Here is an 11972-nt window from a genome sequence, read left to right on the forward strand (position 1 = left end):
CAGCAGGATGTGTGAAGATGATGACAATGATACCAACAGTGATGATAATGATGATGGTGGGTTCTGTGACCACCATTCCTGAAATGGTACATACCAAGCTACACCTCCTATTCTGGGAGAAATGTGATGGATGCTGGGGATTGAGGAGATTGGTAAAGAAATGGGATCCCTCTTTATTTCTGAAAACTCCTCTGCAAACCACCCTTCCAAGTTTTGCAGTCTATCAGAGTAGGCTTCCTCATCTGAGACACAAGCTTAGAGCTAAGCTGTGCACTGCACTTAGAACAAGGGAAGGTGGAAAGTTTTTAAAATAATCTCAGGAAGTGTTATATCTTAACACATGTTCTCAGCAGCTTAGTGGAGTGGTTCATGCTGGAGTTGGCAAACATTTTCTGTTAAGGGCAATTCTCTACTCAATTCTGTTGCAGCATGAAAGCCACCACAGCGACAGTGCCTAAATGAATGAACATATTTTTGTTTCAATAAAACCTTATTTTTTGAAAAGAGGTATTATTAGAATTAAAGCCAGGTGTTCAAACAAAAACTTATAGACAAATTTTAATAGCAGTACTATTCATAATACCCAAAAGGTGGAAACAACCCAAATGTCCATCAACTGATTAAATGATAAGTAAAATGTGATATAGCCATACAATGAAATGGTATTCATCCATGAAAAGTAATGAAGTTCTGATACATGCTACAACATGAATGAAACTTGAAAACATTATGGAAAATGAAAGAAACCAAACACAAAAGGTCACATTTGATTCCATTTATTTAACTATTCAGAATACAGTATTCCCCTCTTATCCATGCAAGATAGGTACCAAGACCCTAATGGATGCCTGAAACTGAAGACAGTACCAAGTCCTTTACATATTATGTTTTTTTCTTATACATTTACACCTGTAATAAAGTTTAATTTAAAAATTAGGCAAAGGAAGAGATTAACAGTCATAACTAATAATAAAATAGAACAATTATAATAATATATTATAATAAAAAGTATACGAATGTGGTTTTTGTCTCTCAAAATATCTTATTGTACTGTACTCCCTCTTCTCCTTGTGATGATGTGAAATGATAGAATGCCTACGTGATGGGATAAATAAGGTAAATGACATACACGTTATAATAGAGTTTTAGACTGCTATTGACCCTGGACAATACTTCAAAAAGAGGATCATCTTCTTCTGGAGCACAGTTGACCATGGGTGATAAGAACTATGGAAAGTATAACCACAGATAAGGAGGGACTACTGTAGACAAATCCAAGGACAGAAAGGGTATTACCAGGGACTGGGATTGGGAGAATAGGACTGACTACTTAATGGACAGGGATTTCCTTTAGAGGTGATGAAAATGTTCTGGAACTATGAAGTGGGCATGGTTGCACAGCACTGTGAATGTGTCAAAGCCACTGAATGGTACACTTTAAAGTGGCGAATTTTATCTTAAGCATATTTTACCCCAATAAAAATAAATAATTAAAAATCGGCAGTGGGGGTGTTATGCTATATGTTGGCAAATTGAACTCCAATAAAAAAAAAAATAGGAATAAAGAAAACAAAGAGAAAAAAAAAAGGCAGTGGGCCAGATTTGGCTGGGGGCCTGTAGCTGCTGATTCCTCACCATCTGTGAACTGCAAACAAGTTATCTAGCCTCTCTGATCTTATCAGAATATCATGTGAGGATTAAAATAGTTAATACTTAGAATTTAAAATAATGCTTGGAATACAGTAAATATTCAAAAGTTGTTAGGTGCTATTATTATTGTTACCATTATCGGTAAACTTTTAGAGTCATGAAGCTCTTTGAGAATTTGAGGAAAGTTATGACCTTCTCTTTAGAAAAGAACAACGTACAGATGTATGCATATGAAAGTTCCCCAAGGTCACAAGCCCAGACAAAAGCAGGGGCCTTAACAAGAACCCCTAGACTTCTCTGCCATCCCAGCTACCTCTTGCTGATACACTTAACAGGGCTTAGTGGCTAAGAATGGAAGACCCCTCAGGGGGTCTCAGGTTGGAAAGGTACAGCCATCAAGAGAAGGCTGGAGAATAGGAAATAAAGATGTAGGGCCCTTATGAGAAGACAAGATGGTCCCAGAGTTTTACTCTGCCCAAGTAACCATTTATCTAGAAACCCCAGTGGCCAGGTTGAGCCACAGTGAGCAGCTGTCCCCAGGCCACAGGCAGTAGGAGTGCAGGGCCAAAACTCTATGCTCTGAGATCAGCTGGCATGACATTGGAAGCAACAAAGAATATAGAGATGTTATCAAGGAGGGTCTACTAGCTGTTATCCATACTGTAGTAACTATTTTTTTTTCTTATTTTTGTATTCCTGATGCTCTGACCTTTGGGGCCTTGATCCTGGGGAGGTTCTACCTCCCAGGGTTAGCTAATTCCTATAGAAAGCAAATTACTCCCTTCTAAGGCACCTTTGATAGACAAATCAACTAGTACAGAACCCATATCCCCACCTGGCTCCTCTAAAAAAAACTATCACACCCCAAGCCAATATTTCCCCTGCCCTAAATCACCCCGGAGCCAGGTACCCAACAAATAGGGAACACCCTTATAGTCTTCAGCCTGCCAAAATTATTCAAATGAACCAATCGTCAATTTACTCTGAACACTTACCTTGCTTCACCTGTTTCTTCACTAAAAAAACACCAGTAAAGGCTCCAGGCCATGCTCTCCCCTCTTGTGCCTCTCTACCTATGAATGACTCTGGTCTTCCTCATGTGGTTCTGAGTGCCATAATGTGCCATGCCTCCTAATTCTAGAGATCTGTATCAACCTCTTCCTTCATAACAGTCATTTCCATGTCTGTGTGCCTTACGACACCTGATAAAAACAAGTCCCAGGTACAAATTTTAACCCACATACTTGACAGCGAAACTGGAACTAGTATCACATGAAATGGAAGGATTGGAATTCAGCCTAGATACATGGTGTTGGGAACAAAGGTCTAGGGAAGGTCAAATGTTGGATACTTAAAACACAGGCCCAGGCCATGGTCAGACTTGCATCAGTCCCTTGCAATGCAAGTTTTTAAACCAGGCAGTTTGAAGTAAAACATCAGATGAGAGACTTCTAATTTTCCACCTGTTAATGAATGACAAGGGGATCCCTGGGTGGCTCAGCGGTTTGGCACCTGCCTTCGGCCCAGAGCATGATCCTGAGGTCCCGGGATCGAATCCTGTGTTGGGCTCCCTCCATGGAGCCTGCCTCCCTCTCTCTTTCTCTCTCTGTCTCTCATGAATAAATAAATAAATAAATCTTTTTTAAAAAAATGAATGACCAGTTTCCCTCACCCCTTATCTGCAGTTGATTCTTGCATAATCACCCTCACCTCCTACCCTAGCTAGTTCCAGGGGAGTCATTCAAGGGCTCATCAGTGAATCCTCTAGATTGGAATTAAGACTCCTCAGAGATATATGCTCAAGAGAAAAGAGTTAGGTTTCTAGTTTCAGCAGTCCCCTCTCACTGGCAGGGCTGATTGTGGCCCAGTTGGTAGCAGATTTTTTTAAGTAAGTATGGCAAAAAAGTAAAGTTCAAAAAAAGGCATAAATCCCCTGTTTCATAATAAGAAAGGCGCTAGCTAATAATAGTACTAATAATAGTAATAATAGCAATAATCCATTGAGTGGATGTTGTGCCAGAAGCTATGCTGAGACATCCTCCATTAATTCTTAAAATGTTCCATAGGCATTTGAAGAGGCTCTGCCTCTCTGGGTGCCCCTACTTTGTTCCTGCCCCCATGTGGACCTGCCTTGGCCATAGACTCTTTAGGCCCTGTCGGACCCTCCAGGAAAAGGGGTCCTGCAAGGTCTCTGACTTGAGCATGTGCTCTATCATGTCTTCTTCTTTCCTCCTCGTTTTTAATGTAGGGGAATGAAAAGTGAAAGCACTTGGGGGTGGGCAGAGACATGCTGTCTTAATAGTGAACATTTTTTTTAAAGATTTTATTTATTTATGATAGACATAGAGAGAGGGAGAGGCAGGCTCCATGCCGGGAGCCCAACGCTCCATGCCGGGAGCCCGACGTGGGACTTGATCCCGGGACTCCAGGATCAGCCCTGGGCCAAAGGCAGACGCCAAACCACTGAGCCACCCAGGGATCCCTTAATAGTGAACATTTCATTTGAGTAAGAACTTGAGAGTTGAACAGCCTGGGTTCAGATTCCAATTCTACCACTTCCTAGCTGTGTAACATAACCTCTCTGTGCCCCTCTTCTCCCAACCTAATAAAATGTAAAAGTAAGATCAAAATTTGGATAGACAGATACTTATAGGTTAAAACATCAGCTAAACTAAGAAGAACATAAATCTCATTCTTTGAAATAGAACAAATTATTAATTGTGCAAAACTCCATGTTAGTGGAGTAGGAATTTACAGAATTGCCATAAACCAGGTTAAATAATACCACACAACAGCACTTTGATAACCTTTCTCTTGGAAATTTGCTAATGGCTTAAATAAAGACTGAGGAATCTCATATAACCAAAATGATTATCATGGCTTTAGGAATATCAGGATGAGCACTGCGTGTTATTCTGAATGTTGGCAAATTGAACACCAATAAAAAATAAATTGATTATTAAAAAAATAAAAATAAAAAGCAAAACTATTTTTAAAAAATATTCTTATGTGATTTGTAATACCCTTTTCTTAAATAAAATGTGTCCCGAGCAAAAAAAAAAAAAAAAAAAAGGAATATCAGTGATAAGAGAAGGAGGGGAGAGAAGACAGGGAGAGGGTAGAGGAGGGAAGAGAGAAAGAATGAGAGGAAAGAAGGAAGATAGTAAGGAAGGAGAGGAGGAAAAGGGGAAAGGAAAGGTTGTTATCTATAATCTGTCATCTGCTTTATTCAATTTCACTGTACTTTCTTAAATAGTATATATATAAACTTCATGACTGTGATTTCAATGTACTTCTTGGAAATATTTTATATTGAAGTTTTCTCTCTTATAAGGTTGCTTTTGTGTAGGTGATATCCTGTAAAATGATTTCAGAATTAACCCCTCTCTCTCTTAATGGAAAAAAAAAACAAAAACCCTCATCTATAAAATTTGGTTCTGCTATTAAAGTAGGCATCCAGCTTAAAGTAAACTGGCTTATTAAAGTACTTTCATAGATTCAACATTAAATATTGCCACTTCTGGGATCCCTGGGTGGCGCAGCGGTTTAGCGCCTGCCTTTGGCCCAGGGCACGATCCTGGAGACCCGGATTCGAATCCCACGTCGGGCTCCCGGTGCATGGAGCCTGCTTCTCCCTCTGCCTATGTCTCTGCCTCTCTCTCTCTCTCTCTCTCTCTGTGACTATCATAAATAAAAAAATAAAAAATTTAAATATTGCCACTTCTGCAAGATAAAATTTGAATATCAGTATTAGTCAGGATTGTCATGTATCATGTAAATTATAGATTTCTAACCCACTGAACCAAATAATAGGTATTCAATTCATAGCATGGTAGAAGGATTTGATAAAAACCAGAGCTATTTTTGTTATTAGATGAGTGAGTATTCTAAATGTTTTTCCTAAGGACAAAATATGCTCCTCCACAACAGGATACGAGCCACTCTAAAATGAGAAGTCGATCTCACTTGGATGCATTTTATTGGAAACCACTCACCAGGGGTCAATTCCTGCTCCAAATGGTTAGAGAACTAAACAGACCGTGATATGTCATCACCAGATTCCATTCAAGGATTAATGGCTCCAAAGTACAAGAAGCCTCTCTAAGTCTTCCTGTAATATTAGACCCAAGAGTGACTTTTCCCACCATTCCAGTCCCCTTTGCACACCGAGGGTTAGAGAATGGCTCTTCACAAGTCTCAGAAGAACAGGGCACATGGATAAGCCAGTACATGTTCTAAATCATCACTCTTGGTTCAGGCCAAGTCATAGTACTCATGGGACAAGCCAAAATAGGAGCTCGCCTGCCTTGGAGCAGGTCAGAATTTATTTAGAGCTATCTCCCACAAGTGAAGACTGCAATGTGGCTGAAAAGATGTTGTCTGATTCTACTACTAATTAGGCTCAAATGACCTTGAAAGGCTCAGGGATTTCTGTAATTCCTCCATTCCATATATAAAAGGCTGCAACAATAAGATTGTAGGACAGTGCCTGTAACCTTCACAAATCAAAGCTGAGGAGTCAGGAACAGAGCTGTGAAACTTGACCTCCTTTGCACCACAGCAGGATATCAGCTCACCTGCAAATTCATCTTTAAGGTACAGTGCGTTGAACCTGTGTTGTCAGGCGTGGGAACAGCTCACATTTGGGACTGGAAATTGAGACACATTCCTTATACCTTTGTCCTGTGTTGGCCACTTGGGCTCATCTTCTCCCCACTTTGCACCAGTTTGGGAATAGATTTAGACAGAGGCTTTCCATCTCTGATTTCTACGTGTCAACAATGCATAGATTTCAAGTTAAAGAGTACTAAAAAAACAAAACAAAACAAAACAAAACAGAAATTAGTGTCAATCTCACTGAGCAAGTCTCTCTTGAGATTAAATAAAATAGAGAATATTGATTAGTGGATAACTCATATTGATTGATGGATAACTTAGTCCCAAGGAAACATTCATGTAGCTCCCCAAACTACGGAGGTTTCTTGGAAAACTATCAGGAGGATTCATCTTTAATTTGGAGTTTTACTTGACTGAATAATCTGGGACATAAGAAATTAAACTATAGAATTTTCTTTTGTTTTAATTTCTATGATTGGCCATTATGTAGTCCCTTGTTAGGTATAAGTACATGAGCTTCACACAAAGTCAAGGTTTAATAAATATTATTTGACTAAAGTGATATTTATTTAAAAGGGAGTTCTAGTACTCTTTAAGTGTAAATTAATCTGTAAATTTAGAATTGCCATTGGCAAATTGAACCCCAATAAAAAACATTTTTAAATAAAAGAAAAAAAAGAATTGCCATTGGAATTATGACTTTCAAATTGGAAATGAGTTACCACAAATAAAACTAATCCTCTCAATAGATATAAACTTTAGTTAAAAAAAAAACTAGTTGAAAAAAAACTTTTGCTATGGGGGATGCAGAGAAATGGACCTGTTCATTAGCCTCCTTCTGATAAAGGCCTAATTATTGGTATTTGCCCTTTATTTATGTGCAAGGCAACCAGATATTCTCATCTAGTGTGAAGAAACTGAAGTACAAATCACTAATAATGTTGAAAACACAGATTATTCCCTTGAACTTGATGTGGATGAATTTCCCTGACTATTAGAGCTGGAGGAAACTTCAGTGAACCTCAGCTCTACTGAAGTAGAATTTATTTAGAGCTGTCTCTCACCACAAGTGAAGGCTGCAATGTCCCTGAAAAGATATTGTTGGATTCTGCTACTACTAATAATAAGTGATCCAGCTTATTTAGAAAGCACATCCTGTGAGACAGAAATTAGGAACAACACCATCGTGACTTTATTCTTACTCAACAGGGCAATAGAAATGACTAAAGAGGACTTGCTCCAGATATTCCATTTGCTAAAGGAAAAAAAATGTTGTGGAAGCAACGATTTGGGGTTAGAAATAGTTAAAGCCCATTCTTTAAAAAAAAAAAAAAAGCTACATGGCCTACTTTCTATTCAGAAAAATAAAAAATAGCAATGATAAGTGACAGTCAGACATTAGGCTGGAGTTTTGGTAAAGGTGGGGAGGAGGGAACAATATTTTAGCCAAATTTTGTATTTTAGCCTACTTAGCTTTCAGTTTTTAATAGAAATAGAACACAAAATTTGCTAAAGAAGTTAACATTTTTAGTTAAAAATCTTTGGAGATATTTTTACAAAGATTTTTATTTGATTATTTGAGAGAAAGTGTGCCTGCATTCACACAAGGAGAGGGATGAGCAGAGGGAGATGCAGAGTCCCTGCTCAGCAAAGAGCCCCACACAGGGCTCATCCCAGGACCCCAGGATACCACCTGAGTCGAAGGCAGGCACTTACCTGACTGAGTCACCCAGGCGCCCTTCTTTGGAGTATTTTAATTGACCAGATGTGTGTTGTCAGCACAAGAGAATCATAGGTGTTTTGCTTATTGAACAAGCAAGTCCAAAATGTGCTGTGTGAAGAGCACCATACAAAGCAGGGTCCTTGCTCCAGAGTGGTTTAGAGTCCAGTTATGGGACAAGAATATGGAGACCTGGCTCCTACTACCAACTCAGCTAGGTGTGGAAGCTCTCCCTGCTTCAAAGGAGTTGGGGAGATGCAGACCTAGGGGCTTCTCTGTGTGTGGTAGGATGGGCTATTAATAATGGCCTCTCAGTTCCCTCTCAGCCCCAATTAGGTCCACTTAACGGGTGGGTTCAAGTGGAACCATCAGGAAGTGACCAATATAAACCTATAGTGGTTAGCAGTGACCTGGGAGGTGGAGGAGGCTGAATTCTGTTTGCATTTGTTTTATGATGTTTTATTTTAATTCTACATGTGCCCAGTGTATATTTGTTGTGGAATCTAAGACATAGCTACATGGCTCATGGGGAACTCAGGCTTTCCCTCCTATTCCCTACAGGGTTCAAAGACTGGTGACCAAAAGACAAAACCCACTGACAAACATGTTCTGATGTTTCACACAATACTTTAAAATGTCTTTAATGAATTATTGACATTTTGAAATAAGGAGATTATACACATTTGTAAATATCAGGATTTCTAGCTTCTCTTGGGAAACTCAAATATTGGGTAACACTGGAACAGTGCTCCACTGGCAACAGCTGGTTGGAGCTGACTGGCTGTGTCTCCTTCAAATGGACCATGTATTCTAGAATTTGCCACAAGCCTTCTAAACACATCAATAATAATAATAATAATAATAACCCAGACCACACAGGCTTCTGAATTTATGGCCTTTGATTTGTAGGTGATCAATATTATGTATATAAATTAGATGATCCAGGATTTTTTTAAGCATTACTGTGTCAGGTGCTAAATATTTACTATAGCAGCTTTTTCAGTTGAAAACTCATTAACCTTGTGAAAGTATATATAGTTTCATTTTACAGCTGGGAAAAGACACTAGTTTTGTTGTTAGGCAAGTGACTTGCCCACATGGGGACGCAGAGGTCTCCTAGATCCTAGTCCAGGGCTCTTTCCATGCCCTGGGCAGGGCTCTGCTCCATGACACCATTGGCTCCAGGATAGGATATTTTTGTGTGCAATGAAAACATTCCTCAGCAAGAGAATGGCCCATAATTCATAACTGTCCATAGTGTCAGACGTATGCTCTTGCATAAAGGCTTTTTTCTAACTTTTTATTTTGAAGTCATTTTGGAATTTGACAGAGTCACAAACCTGTCACCCAGTTTACTCCAACATCTTACATAACCAGATACACTTATCAAAACTCTGAAATTAACATTCATATGATAAAATTAACTACAGACTTTATTTGGATCCCTCCAGTTTTTCCACGTATATCCTTTTTTTCTGCTCCAGGACCCAATCCAAGACACTACATTGCATTTATGTAGTATATATATTATATATTTAATCATGCCTCCTTTGTCTTCAATATGTGATAATTTTTCAGTGTTTACTTGTCTTTTGTGACCTTGACACTTTTAATGAATATTTTGTAGAATGTTCTCAAGGTTAAATTTATCTACAGTTTCTCAGGAATAGACAATTTTCTGGTGTTAAGGGAGGTATACCACAGAGGTGATGTGCTCCTCTGTCAAACTATATCGGGGACATATAATATCAACATTGCTCATTACCAGTGACATGAACCTTCATCACATGGGTAGAATGGTGCTTTTTTCTCAACTGTAAAGTTACAATTTTCACCTTAGTCACCAAGTCATCCCCGATGCAAAGGGAAGGGAATTCAGTTCTACATGTGGTCGTATGTTAAAACCAAAAGAGTTAGTAATTTGGGGAGGGATGTTTTTGAGGCTATGCAAATATCCTGTTTGCCCTTAAAGTTTCATCAGCTAATTTTATTATTCATCAGTGGATCCTGCCTGTAGCAATTATCACTGTGGTGTTGTCATGATGACTTTCTATTCCTTCTCTCCTTCTCCTTCTAAGAATTCATCAGAATTCTCCTGAAAAAAATAGTTTTCCTTCCCCCTTATTTATTTTTTTCAATACTTTATATCAGTTTGGATTCATTCTTTGGGCTGTAACTAATAATCAGGTTATGTATTTTGTTGTTTTGTGATTGGGAGCTCTTTGAAATGGACTCCTCTCTCTTTTGCAATGCCCCCCATCTATATTTTACTTTCTTACTTTCTGGCATTACAAAATGCTCAGTACAAAAAAAACCTTAAAAGGTAAAGTGTGTCTAGGGATTATTGTCTAGGTTGGTGATCTGAATAAGAGGTTGGGGTAAATATGAAAGAAGTAAGGTAAATAGCGATTTTTCTCTTGAAAAGAGAGAAGATTTATTATTTTTTAATCATTTTTTTGGAAATAACTTCAAAGTTATAAAACATTACAAGAATAGTTCAAAGAGTTACCATATACCATTAACTCAGATGCACCTATCACCACCCTGTTTACTCTACTATTTGCTTTATTTATCTACATATTTTTTCTGAACCATTTGAGAATTAGTTGACTCATCATGAGCGTCCACCTCTAGCTAATTCAGTGTGTACTTCCCAAGAACAGATCATTCTCTTCCATAATTATAGCACAGGTGTCAACTTCAAGAAATTTAACACTGATGTGATCCTGTTATTGTCCATATTCCAATTTTGTCCATTGATTCAATATTGACCTTTATAGCACTTTGAAATTTGATTTTTGAACAGCTCAGCTAACTAGATTGATGTTTCTGATCTTGCTGGTCTTCATGTCCAGCTGGGTGCCTAGAGCTCCTCTCCTCTACAAACTGTTGTCTGAATCTTGATAAAAGGCTCCTAACCAAGCCCTCAGGGACTGTTAGGAATTGCTCTTGCATCTTGGGGTAATTATATTCTCTGGTAATAGACATAATTATCCGTATTTTTTTAGGGAAGATGAACTTTCCCCTAAATGAGTGGGGAAAGTGGTTCAAACTGTGGGAGGTGATGACAGGACCTTTGGAATCAGCATAGGTTTAGAGCTCAGCTCTAGCATTTACTGGTTCTGAGATTTTGACAAGAACTTAAACCTTCTAAGCCTGGCTTCTAGTCTGTTATCTGGGAAAATAATACCTACTTCCCAGAGCTATTGATATCATTAAATGAGATAATTTTCAAGATCTCATTAGCAACTGCAAAGCATGATTTATTGCCCACTGTTACTAATGCGTGATGTCAGCACTGGATGAGCAAACAGATGAGGGACTGTGAAATCAGTAGGTCTGGGTTAGATCCCTGACTCTCCCCCTTGTTAGCTCCGGGAGCTCTGGGACAGGAGGAAAGTCATTTAAATTCTCAGATTCACCTCCTCAACCTCAAATAAGGGAATAATAAAACCTACCACTATGTGTTGAGAATTAAATAACATAACATTTGGTGCTGTACTCCATGCAGTTTGTGAATACAAATATAAATGATGGTGATAATGATGAGAGTTTTTCCTTGGGCTAGCTATTACAATAAGTGTCTTGGGTGGTAATCTCATTTAATTCTTAGAACGATTAAGTTTTTTTACATGAGAAACTTAAGTTTTAGAAAGGTTATACAAATTTTCCAAGGTTACGTGGACGCAAAGCCCCTTCTTCACTCATATAATTATTAATTACTTACATAGTAATTGTTGGTGTCAGCCCAATTAATTCAGATAAGCTACACAGAAAATAAAAGGGCTGAATTATTATGGACACATTCCATAAAAACATTTTTTTGTATATATCTATTTTTAGTTAAAATTTCCAGCTACTCAAGAACTCACTCATACTGTCCCAGGTGGCCTTTTATTTCACCTGCACTTTTTCTTAAGACCCAAATATCACACTGTGGGCAAAACTTGAGATGGCTTTGAAGGATATTAATTGGAGGGAAAAC

Source organism: Canis lupus, chromosome 1 (genome assembly GCF_011100685.1).
Source record: "Canis lupus familiaris isolate Mischka breed German Shepherd chromosome 1, alternate assembly UU_Cfam_GSD_1.0, whole genome shotgun sequence".
NCBI classification, from domain to species: domain Eukaryota; kingdom Metazoa; phylum Chordata; class Mammalia; order Carnivora; family Canidae; genus Canis; species Canis lupus.